The sequence below is a fragment of the Apium graveolens genome, chromosome 11, assembly GCF_009905375.1.
Source record: "Apium graveolens cultivar Ventura chromosome 11, ASM990537v1, whole genome shotgun sequence".
NCBI classification, from domain to species: Eukaryota; Viridiplantae; Streptophyta; class Magnoliopsida; order Apiales; family Apiaceae; genus Apium; species Apium graveolens.
In genome coordinates this window covers 97,161,969-97,174,545 of record NC_133657.1, presented here as the reverse complement: position 1 = coordinate 97,174,545, position 12,577 = coordinate 97,161,969, and the positions used below count along the sequence as shown (strand labels likewise).

At 36.7% G+C, this 12,577-nt stretch overlaps 1 non-coding gene across 1 annotated transcript; it reads left to right on the top strand.

The window, feature by feature from the left end:
• The first annotated feature begins 11,902 nt into the window (after window positions 1-11,902).
• On the top strand, window positions 11,903-12,009 carry LOC141698973 (small nucleolar RNA R71). The gene has a single exon (XR_012565467.1). It is a non-coding gene; the product is annotated as a small nucleolar RNA R71 (small nucleolar RNA).
• Window positions 12,010-12,577: the final 568 nt, after the last annotated feature.

The following is a 12,577-nucleotide window of genomic DNA, read 5'->3' as shown; positions in this document are numbered from 1 at the left end:
CTTATAATTGTCCCTGGAGAGTAAGAACTAAACCAAAGCATAGTTCAGTGTACACAAGATGACTATGATGACCTCAAGTCTAAGGATACTTGTACAACTATCACTATTTGAACAACTGCTGACACGTGAGTGAACTCTATCAGTTGTTCAGCTGTGTGAGTCATGTTCAGTGAACTTATTCTATAATAAGCACCTACATACTAGCTATAGTGTCACCACACAAATGTCTATGAGAACAGACATCCTTCATAATGAAGCAAGCATAGTATGTACCGATCTTTGCGGATTATTAATTACCAGTTAGTAATCCTACGACCAGGAACTATTTAAGTTTAGAGTTATCATCTTTTAGGTCTCATTATTATGATCTCATCACAATCCATAAAAAGCTTTACTCTAAACTATGGTATATCTTATTTAAACACTTAAATAGATAGAGCCCGCAATAAAAATAAAAAAAGTCTTTTATTAATATCAATGAAATCAAAACAGATTACATAAAAGTTATTCCTAAATCCTCATACATGATTGGACTTAGGACATATCTCTTTCACAAGCTTGTGTCCTGATTCAGTAAAAAGCAAAATTCAGTTTCTACTTCTACAACTGAAGCTGAATATATTGTTGCTGGTAGTTGCTGTGCACAGATTTTGTGGATGAAAAACCAATTGTTGGAATATGGTCTACAAGTGGATAGAATTCCCATTTTCTGTGATAACACATGTGCAATTGTCATCACTGAAAATCCAGTACAGCATTCAAGAACAAAGCATATAGACATCAAGTACCACTTCATTAGGGAACATGTGATGAATGGTACTGTGGAACTTCATTTTGTTCCAAGTGAAAATCAACTTGCAAATATATTTACCAAGCCACTTGATGTATCCACCTTTTCAAGGTTGGTAAGTGAGTTAGGTATGCTTAATTATTCTTGAATTATTTCAGATATTTTTGCGAGTTATAATGCAGCCAGAAACTTAATTAATTTCTCTGTTTTGGATGAAATTTTGGCTAAGTCAAAATTTACACCCCGACGGATGCTCATTATCCATCGAGTTTGATCATCCGTCGGAATATTATTTGTTAATAAAAAGTAATTACTTTTCTGGATTATTTTATAACCCGACGGATAATTGGTTTATTCTCATCCGTCGAATTGTCTCAATCTTAGCCGTTAAAACTCTGAACGTTATCCATCGGGTATACTTACAGTTTGTAAGTATAACACGACGGATAAGTGATAGAATTTTTACAATTTAGTTATTTTTAAACTGCTATTTTGGGCTATTTTGATTGGTTACTTTATTTCACTTTATTATTTTTTTAACAATTTATTTCTAAGATAGTATAAAAGCAGAATTCATTTTTATTCTATTCTTTTATCATTCTCAAATCAATTGCTCTAACTTCCTTTCTTCTCCAAAGCAAATATTCTCTCTGAAATTTCTCATTCTCTAACAATGGCACCAGTAGTCAAAATCATGTCTCAATCTGGATTTATCTATGAAAAGAACAACTTTGTAGCTCTTGTGAACAAGGAGATTCCATAGTCTGGAGACTTTCACAAGATGATGGACTTTGTGAAGAGCTGTAAACTCAGTTATGCTATGCTGGAATCACCCACAATCTACTGTGAAGTTGTGGAGGAGATATGGACAACTACCGTGTACAACTCTACTGACAAGACCATAACTTTCACTCTTAAAGGTAAGCATTTTTGCATTAATAGTGACATTATCAAAGCAGGCTTTAGAATTTCAGATAACACCTCTATTTTTCTACACACAGATACTGATATAGTTAACATGTTAAATTCTATGGGCTATGCACTTTTAACTTCTAAGTTAAGTGAGATTAGGAGGCTAGGTCTTAGAAAGGAATGGAGCTATCTGTGTGATGTAGTGACTAAGATATTTTATGGAAAAATAAGAAATTTTGATTCTGTTAACATTTCTATGCTTAACATGCTTTATATGCTAGTTACTATAAGTACTTTAACTTCAGTGACTTGATCATGTTTGAGTTAGGTTATAAGTTAGGAGAACTTAATAAGAGAGGTAAAAGTGTCTATTATGCTAGATTCTTTATGATGCTTGCTGACCATCTTACTGAGAATATTGTTATTGAGAACCCAACCAACAAACTGAATTGTTGGGTTCAAGAAAGGAGAGTCATTGCTGATCTCAACAGGGCAAGTCACCACAAAGAGGTGCCCCTCTTCTACTTTCTAATCATGGGGGGACCTCAGGTAAGTGAGGTAAGCACCACTATCTCCACTCTTCCAACCTCATACATTTCTTTGCCTTCAAGTGTAGCTATGACATCTATGTCAATGACCCAATAGATGCCTACCCAAGCTACCAAAACAACAATTTCAAAATCCAAAGCTAAGAAAGCCTCCTCTGGTTTCTTTCAAAAGAAATCAGTTGTAAAATCTACTAAACACAAAGAGGGGAGTGTGAAGGAGAGTGAGCAAGGTGAGGGACAGGGTAAAAATCAAAGAAACCCTAAGGATAAGGCTGGTGAGATTAGTGTACCTAAGCCTAGCCACACCATAGTTTCCCAACAAACTGTGGTTGTTAATAAGGATATTAGCTCAATTCTAGTTTCATCCTCCCAAAAGGATGTTACTATTGGAACAAGCTCCCAACCAGGAGCACATGCCAAGAGGGTTAGGGACACAAGTTCACCACAGACTTATGCAAGAAAGAAAAGATCTAAAACCCTTAGGGATGCACAGGGAACACAAACAGTGTAAACTGGTGCTAAAGACCCAGTCACTGCACCATCTCAAAGTCTGATTGATGTGGCTCCAATAAATGTGGAGTCACAGCCAAAATCATTAATAATTGAAGCACCTGAAACACCAAATTCCCCACACACTCACTGGATGTAGACATGATTCATACATCACTTCCAAATTCTCCATCTTTAACTCTAGTGAAGAAGCCAAAAATCCAAGCAAGTGAGCATCATCTTTTAGATGATTTGTTGGCTCACTTGCCAATTTTTTCTGAGTCTGTTGAGACATCTGTGCCCAAATTTTCATCAATCTGCACAGAGTCTACAATAGTCTCCACTCCAAGCTCATTCATTTTTTCTATCCCGATGGATATTGTTCATCCGTCGAGTAGTGATTGTATCCCGACGGATGTGCCTAACAGCAGTCATCCGCCGGCTAGCCAAACTACTATCTCGATGAATATTCCTCATCCGTCGGGAGTCTCTGCACAACTTCAAATTCCTACAATTGTCACAAGTGCAGATGACTTAGTAGTAGTACAATCACTCTTAAGACTGAGGGCAGGGAATGAATTGAGTGAGAGGCTGGGTTGCTCCCAGGAAAAAGGAGAGAAAAATGAGTGAACCAATACAGACCATTTCTTCAGGTTTGGTAAAAGTGAGTGAGAGGATTCCCACCTTAGATGGTTAAGGTGTGGGTGTGAGGGTGGGAAGCCAAGGGGAGCCCTTAATGCAACAAAAGAGAGATTATGAGAGAAATGCTGGTACCGAAGTGATAAGGGTTGACACCATTGCTAGTGAGTCAATGAATGTCAGTGATGTAGAAAGGAAGAGACTATTTCAGCAAGAATATCAAGTTGTCATAGATTCTATCTCCCTAGATGCTGAGACATTTACTCATCCTGTTACAACTTATCAAACTCTAGCTGTACATGGCAATGAGGAGGCTGAAAAGATGCTCAATCTAGTGCACACAACTGCTTCTCTACAAAGAGCAAATGATGCAATTACTGATATTGTAATAACCCCAATTTTTGGAAATTTTTGAAACCCTGATGAATAGTAACTTTTGCTGACTATGCTGATTAAGAAAAATTATCAGACGAAGATATATAGGAGTACTGTTATGGAAATTCTAAGATCGTATTAGTATTCCATAAAATAAATGAGTGTATGTAAATGTTGTCAGAATCCAAATTCGAACACTTTGATTTTTCTCGAAAATTCACCAGATACTGAAAGAATTGAGTATAAGGTAACATGATTAAAAGTATTTAAATTCAAGGATTATAAGAGAGGATCATAAAAGGAATATAAAATATTGAGAAAGGTTTAGGGGAACCCAAGTAATAAGATCCCGGATATGATCCCTCAAACGACAAATGGGAACAAAAGATAAGCGAACTGTATAACAGATAAGCGGTCATTAGCCAAGTAATTAAGGGTTAATCAAAGAGGTTAGTAGATAATGATATCATCACACCACAAAGGGAAGACAACTGTTAAAAAGATGACACAAGCTTGATGACATAAGCATGACAAAGGGGTTTTGTTTTATTGGTTGATTTTGGGCCATGAAACAATAACCATGGTAAAAAGCTAAACAATTGTCAAGACAAAAAGAGAAGCAACCAAGCATAATTTCATAAAACAAAAAGAAGAGAAGTTGACTTTTGCTTCCAAGAACAAAAGCTCTCGGCCAAAACAATACCAGTAACTTCAAACTTCCATATCTCCTTCAATGCTCCCTCAAATGTTGTGTTCTATAGCTCGTTGGAAAGGTATTGATATGGCCTACAACTCTTGTTCAAAAGTCTCATCCAAATAATTATGGTAAGACCATCATTTTTATAGTTCTTTCAATTGGACTTTTAGAAACTTCAAAACCTAACTTTGTGTTCTAAATTTCTCTGGAAAGATCAAGCTTGTAGGAGGCTCCCTAAGGCTTCCTAGAAACTTAACACCTCCCAAGAAAGGTATAAACTTCAAACCCTAGCCTTTACTTTATTTGTTAGTAAGTTTAATGGTTGGTTTTATGAAATGAGAAGCATAGATTGTGATTATTAGTAGTTTGGTTTGATTTGGAAGTGTTTTGGTAATCAAAACTTGATTATAGTTCATAGTTCTTGATTGTAGTTGTTTGAGTTGAAAAACTTGGAGGTTATGGACTGATGTGGTATGGTTTAGGTGAATTTTTGTTTTATTGATGGTTATGAGTTGGTTGGTGGTTAACTGGAGTGGTATGAACATTGGTAATCGCGTAAACATAGCCATCGTAATGCCCGTTTTCATTCAACTGCTTGTACTTAGTGTTTGGGACAGAAATCTCACTGACCAATCTGTAACCTTGACATGTTTAGCTAGATCATGTCGTAATCTCTGTTTTGGTATTTGGTTCGCTTAGATCCGATTTACGGTTTAGGAGAAATGACCATTTTAAGTTACGATGTTTCGCGAGCGAACCTTTATCCCTCGCTTAACTTTGAAACCTTGTTTAAGGCCCTTAAAAGACTAATTACATTACGAAACAATTATGTAAGATTAATTAGTCAGTTGGTAAAGTTCTCGTGAAAGAGTCTCCTTAAAATTCGTAACGATTAATTTATTAAAATTGGTGGAGCCGAGGTTGTGCGAGCGATTAACGTAAATCGTTAAGCGTATAAGCGACCGTTAGGGTATGAGTGAGTTTTGACTATTTCTTAAGCGACTGTGGTCTAATTCTTGCTTATGTTGTTGTTCATAGGTTACCGGACCCACTCTAAACTTAAGTCTACCCCGGAACACTCAGGCAAGTTTTGTACCCGTTATACTGTTGTTGTGATGTAATATATTGATGCATTATCTTGAGATAAGTGCATGACTGTTATTAGCAAATTTTGCGATATATCAGAGCATGTTGATATAGTATATATATGCATGTTATGAAATATTGATATTCTATTATCAATTTAAATGATTATAAGTTGCATAATACCTATGCTAGAGATAAACAGTAGTTGCGTATACCCTTAGTATAAGGGACCCGAAGGTGAACATTTTTCTAAACCGGGAGTCGATTTTCACGAGTATAATATATATATATATATTCATTTATATATATATATATATAGTTTCATCCATTTACTAGTAGAAAAGGTGACTTAATTGGTATCTTTGCCTGATCAGCAAGATATCAGGTTTATGCCAAAGTTTCTTCTTTCCAAAATTCTTGGGAATGACAACTCTGCTTATACTTCCATAGCAAAAGAGTGTATAAAATGTGTATATATATATATAGTTGTGTATATATATATATATCGGGATTAATGAAATATCTCGTAACTTCATTCTTTATAATGATATTTCAAAGATTGAATATATTCAAGTCTTATCTTGTAGTCTCATCTATGTGATGGACTTTTGAAACTGATCATACCTTGAACGGTGGTAGTTCAAGTAGTATTCGGAAAAGATATAAGTATATTGGAGTATCTTGTAACTTCATCTATTCAACTCATATTTGGTTAATGATTATCTTATACATGACAAAGATTTTCAGAAAAATGTTGAGACAAGGTTAGATATATGAGATCACCTTGTAACGATATTTTTATACAGTTATAAACTGGAACTCTATGCATATTATGCATGGAAGAGGACTTCCAAGATTTTGAAAAGTATATATACATATATACTGAATATTTTGGGACTTGGTCGCGTTAAGATATTAAACTTGGTTCATTCCTTCTTGACCAAGACTTTTATGAGTACTATGAGATTGCTCATATATTATTAATTATTATACATATTATTTTGGTGGGCTTGTTACTCACCCTTGCTTTCTTCTTTCATCACACAACAACAGATAGACAAGATGAACATGACCAAGCTCCCAATTCGTGAGCGGATAAGAAACGTTCCGCAGTTTCCTGTAGGCGTTGATGCCGCTATAGCTGAGGTAGGAACTACCAATAGGCTAGGCTTTCAACTTTTGATGTACCAGACTTATGTATATTTACGAATTGCAATAATGGCAAAGAATATGTAAATTTATTCAGAAACCCTTTTGAGGTGTAATGACTTATAATTGTGGAATAAAATGACTTGTGTTATTTGGTATTCATCTCTGAGACTATAACTTGTGGTGTGTGTGAATATTGTGGGGTCACATTACATAGTAATTGGTTGTTTATTTAGATTAAGTGTTGTTAAGGGAAACAAAACTCGTGATTTGGGGGTGTTACAGATGTGCCATCCAATACTGGCAGTGATTCGAACTGGTTGAAGACTCTTTTGGGGATGTTGGTGGGGATGATGAGTAAGAGAGCATGAGCATAGGGGGAGATGCAGACATTCCTTCCTGGATGATAACCAAAGAATGTTCATACTCACATCTCCAATCCATATTATTCAAGCTCATTCATGACACCCAAACAGCCATTCAAGCATCCACAAATGCTAGCAAAAAGAGATTACTTAAAGCACATCTTGAAGTTCTACAACTACACAAGATTCAAGCTCTCCAACGCAGTCAAAGTGTGGATGAAATAAAGCAAGTAGTTGCTGAAGTAAAATAGGATTTCATAGCAAGGTTGGATGCTAGACTTCCTGGAACCACCATGACTGAGATAGCTCAGAAACTGAGGAAGGAGGCTGATCTAAATAGAAAGGTTGATGCCATGGACTCTAGATTATCTGATGTGGAGAAGTCAACGGCCAAGATACTTGCTAATCAGGAAACTCAGACTACTCTGCTCCAATAGTTGGTGGCTGCTCAACTCCCTTCCACTCAATAATTTGATGCTAACAAAATGGGGGAGAAAGGTTCATCAAGTGAGGGGAGAAACAGCTCAACATTCAAGTCAACAAAGTAATTGTGCCAACAATTGCTTTCACTAAGCCACCAGCCATGGACAACATTGACATCATCAATCTGGAAGCAGCAAAACTGGAATTAAATGACAAACTGCTAAAGATTGATGTAGCAGCAGCTGAGAAGGAACTAAAAGAAAAATGGAGGAAAATAGATGTAGAAATTCAACAGAAATTTGGGCTAATTCAGAAACCAGACAAAATCTTTAATCATCACTCTCAAGTCAAGCAGATTTCTGTGAATGAAATGAGTTTAAATTATCTGGAAAAGGGTCAACTTCTGGAATAATCTGGTCTTGAAGCCTAAAAGAAACTGCTCTAAGTTTTTAGACAAAAATCCTATGGATACTGTATATGAGACACCTAGGCCAGATGAGAAGAAGCTGTTGGCTAGGTCAATTGCATTTTTCAAGGATCCAGCTAATTCAGTACTTAAAGAATTGCCAAGATTTATAGAAATGGTAAGGAAATCTGTGTGGTGGCTGGACACCCTCAGTTTGTAGAAGCTAAAAAGGAAGAGAAAGAAAGAATCAGGCAAGAAAAGAAGCAAGCTGCCTTAGATGCTAAGAAGCTCAAACAAAAGAAGGAACAAGCTGCTAGCTTGGCCAAACTTCAAGATGTGAAGACTACAATTGAGATTTCTGCACAACCATATGTGATTGCTGAACCTCAAGATCAGAAAATACAACAGGAACCACAACAGAAAAGAAGATTCAGATACAAGCTCCCCTCTAAAAGAAAATTGGACTTCAGTGATGAGGAAATGGAAGACTATATTCCCAAAAAGTCTACAACTTCAACTCATACATCGAAATCCTCAGTGGTATTTGAAGAATTCAAGGTGGTGGATCCAACTAGGAATATTCATGGTGAGCCCATAATTCTAAAGGATGAGCCAGTAGACTGGGATAGTTTGCCAATTCCTGAACTAAACTTTCCAATCTTCAACAAGCCAAAGAAAACAAAGACTAGAGCAATCAAGAAAGTGAAGCTTGTGACTCTTAGATCCAAGACCCTAACCAAATCTCAACCCAAAGTCAATAAGGGAGATCTCTTATACATATGTGACATCAAGGAGTTCTCTGAAATAAACCTCTATTTGGAAGAATTGGAAGAAGTAAGAGGGATTGATACTTACAGACATCTTTCTGAAAGGCTAGTGTTCAAGTACAAGGGAGGGAAAGAGATCACATGGCCACTTCACAGGATTCTTCAAGAAAGCCAATCGGTACTAATAAATGTATATTCATCCTTCAAGAAGAACTTTGGATTTAATGTGACTGCAAGGAGAATAGTCCTAAAGAAAATAGAGGAGCTAAGGAGTAATAGATCCAAAGATGCACTTCCAAAAACTCTGTCTATTCCCTTCACAGGAAAGAGAGTGCATTTGAGGCCTTATTGGCTGATGGAATTCATGGATTATAAGGGAGTTAGAAGATTCTTCGGACGGGATGACCAACTGAGTATCTCTAGCAATGAGACTCTTTTGGAAATGCAAGAAATGTTGGATTTATCTGAAGCTGATAAACTTGAATTCCACAAACAACACCAGAATCAAATAGAAGAGAACAACATGAGGCTCGGGAAGAAATCCAAACAATCAAGGAAATAGATTTATCTACTCAGACTAGAGAAGCACCTTGATCATGATTGTGAGAACTCTTTATACACTTGCCTTATTCAATTTTCAATAAATATTATAGCACTTATCAAATTTATCTACTACTTTTCAATCTGTATCTTTAAGGTGTTTTGGTATTATCAAGTTTCTCTTAATTTATGGCTACAATTCCAGTAGATATAAATTGAGGGAGATTGTTAGGAATATGTTGTGAACTTGATGATAAGTTAAATAAATCACCTAAGTAGATTTAACTTAGTGTATTTTGTAGCACTCGGCGGATGATATAATATAGTCCCGACGGATAAACTTTACAGTCCCGACGGATGACAGATTAGCATCCATTGAGTGAGTAGCTTATGTAATAATAAGAACTGTAGCACATTTATGCAAACAACATGTATTAGTCAAGTAGGTTGCTTAGGGTTCTGTAAGTCATGTTGACTACTAGATTGATATGCAGAATAGGTTGATTAATTGTAAATATGAGATGTCTTGTAATTCTGTATAAGTGAAATGGAGTCAAGTGACAAATAGACACCCGACGGATAATCTACAAGACTCCCGACGGATGAACAACAAAGCTTCCCGACGGATGACAAGCATAGACCCGACGGATGATCAAATTCAAATAGCTGTTGATAGTGACAACATAGTCACATGTGTCGGGTGTTTTCAAAAAGAATGTGGCAGCCTGATAAGCAGGAATTTGAGAACAAAAAAGCATTACCATTTCCATGTAATTGTGAAGATATTCAAAGATGCTGGAATAGAGTAGTGAAGTAGCATGAAGTTAGACTAGATATGTTTTATTTTATTATCTTGTCTTATTGTCATGAAAATTTGGTGATATATAAACCAAGTGTAGCAAGTAAAACAATTAACTAAGCAAATACATTTCTAGAGAAACATATCAAGCTATATTCTGTAAGCATTTCTCTATAGTTTAGTTGTTCAAACTTGTAAGCAGTTGTGAACTATCCAAGCTCCACAGGGTTCTCATATATATATATATATATATATGGTGGATACTTTCAAATCCACCAGAAAGTTTTAAAAACTTTTGTTTTTATTACTTAGTGTTTTTGATTTCTATCATCTTTTTATTCCACACAACTGCTAATCAAACACTGTTATATTTAATAAGTTAGAACTGTTTTAAAATCTGAAAAAGTAGTCAGAATTACATTCAACCCCCTTCTGTAATTCTTGTTGTATTGTTAGGGAATAACAAGAACGATCGGCCAACTGCAAGGACATATATGTCGGCTTCGGATCAGGTAGACCAAGCTTCTTGAAGATAGACAAGGGCATCAGATTGATGCTAGCTCCCAAATCATATAAACACTTGTCGAATGACAAGTTTCAGATGGTGCAAGGAATAGTGAAGCTTCCAGGATCTTTAAGCTTTGGAGGCAACTTCTGTTACAGCACAACACTGCATTCCTCCGTTAGAGCAACAGTCTCTAAGTTATCGAGTTCAATTTCCGAGAGAGAATACCTTTCATAAACTTTGCATAGCTAGGCATCTGTTCAAGAGCTTCAGCGAAAGGTATGTGATGTGAAGTTTCTTGAAACTTCCAAAAATTTAGCAAATTGTTTATCCAACTTTTGCTTTTGCAATCTTTTAGGAAAAGGAGTGTTGACAATAACTTTCTTCCTTGTTTTCACCTCAACATCCTTCAGCACCACTGTTTCAGCTATAATCTCATTTTCTGGAATTGGCAAGGGTGCAGATGCACCTGCATTCTGGACAGAATTTTTAGACTCTTCGTCTTGCTGAATTTGGGGGAAAATTAAAATTTGAAACACAAATTAGATATATGTATAACAATTTATGTTCTGGGGTTTACATCTACCCATATATTGTTTACGACCTTTCCAGACCTCAAGGTGACGGAGTTCACCTGTTCTTCACCTTCCCTCTTTCCTGGATTAGCTTCTGGATCACTAGGAAGCGTTCCTGGTCGTCGATTCAATAAGGCGTTAGCAATTTGCCCTTTTTGGTTCTCCAGAGTCTTGATAGAATTAGCCTGGCTTTGACATATAAAAGCTTGGTTTTTGCACATAAGCCTCAACTCCTCCAATTCAGATTTTTTATTCGAAGATCGACCTGCATCATGAGTTTGTTGTTGAAGGTAGAGTTATTTTCTTGGTGCAAATTATTGCTGAAAACCAGGAGGATTCAATTGCTTATTTCCAAACTGCTGGAACGGCTGTTGCATCGCATTCTGATTGTTGCTCCAGCTGAAGTTAAGATTATTCCAGTTGTCAGGATGATAAATATCTGGAACTGGTTGTTGCGATCTCTGAAAATTGCTCCCAAACTGAGTTGATTCACTAGATATAGCGCATTGCTCCATCGCATGCAAACCTACACGCAGCTCACAAACTCTGGTTATCTGATTAACACCATAGTTAGCCAGAGAATCGATCTTCATAGAAAATGCCTTTAGTTAAGCAGTGATAACCGTAGCTGTATCCACTTGAAGGACTCTTGCTACCTTGCCCTATGGCAATCTCTGGGTTGGATACTGATATTCATTAGCAGCCATCGGTTCAATTAGATCATAAGCTTCCTCATAGCTCTTTTCCCATAATGCTCCACCTGATGTTGCGTCGAGCATGGGTCTTGAATGTGCTACCAAACCGTTATAGAAGCAATTAATGATCATCCAATCAGGCATTCCATGATAAGGACACTTCCTAAGCATCTCCTTATAGTGCTCTCAAGCTTCATATAAAGATTCTCCTGATTGCTATGCAAATTGAGTATGAGCATTCCTGATTGCAGATGTCTTCGCCATAGGGAAGATTTTAGTGAGAAACTTTTGAGCAAGATCTTCCCGAGTAGTAATCGAATCAGCTGGTAGAGAGTATAACTAGCTCTTAGCCTTGTCCCTCAAAGAGAATGAGAATAGTCTCAGTTCTACAACATCTTCAGAAACATCGTTGAACTTGAAAGTGTCGCAGATCTCAATGAAATCCCTAATGTGCATATTGGGATCTTCCGTTGGAGAACCCCAAACTGGATTGAGTTCTGCACCCATTGAATTATGCCAGGCTTGATCTCAAATGTATTAGTTGTGATAGCTGGCCTGACAATGTTAGATTGAATGTCATTGATCTTGGGTTGAGAAAAATCCATCAAGGCTTTCATGCGTGGTGCTGGATCTCCCATTGTAATGAGTACCTGAAACACAACAAGTAAACCGTATAAGTAAAAGAGTCTGAGTCAGTGAACTTTAACGACCATGGATGACAAGCCCATAAACTAAAAATTAACACCGAGTCCCCGACAGTGGTGCCAAAAACTTTTTAGGACGTTAACACGCGCTAATAATACACACAAGTATACGC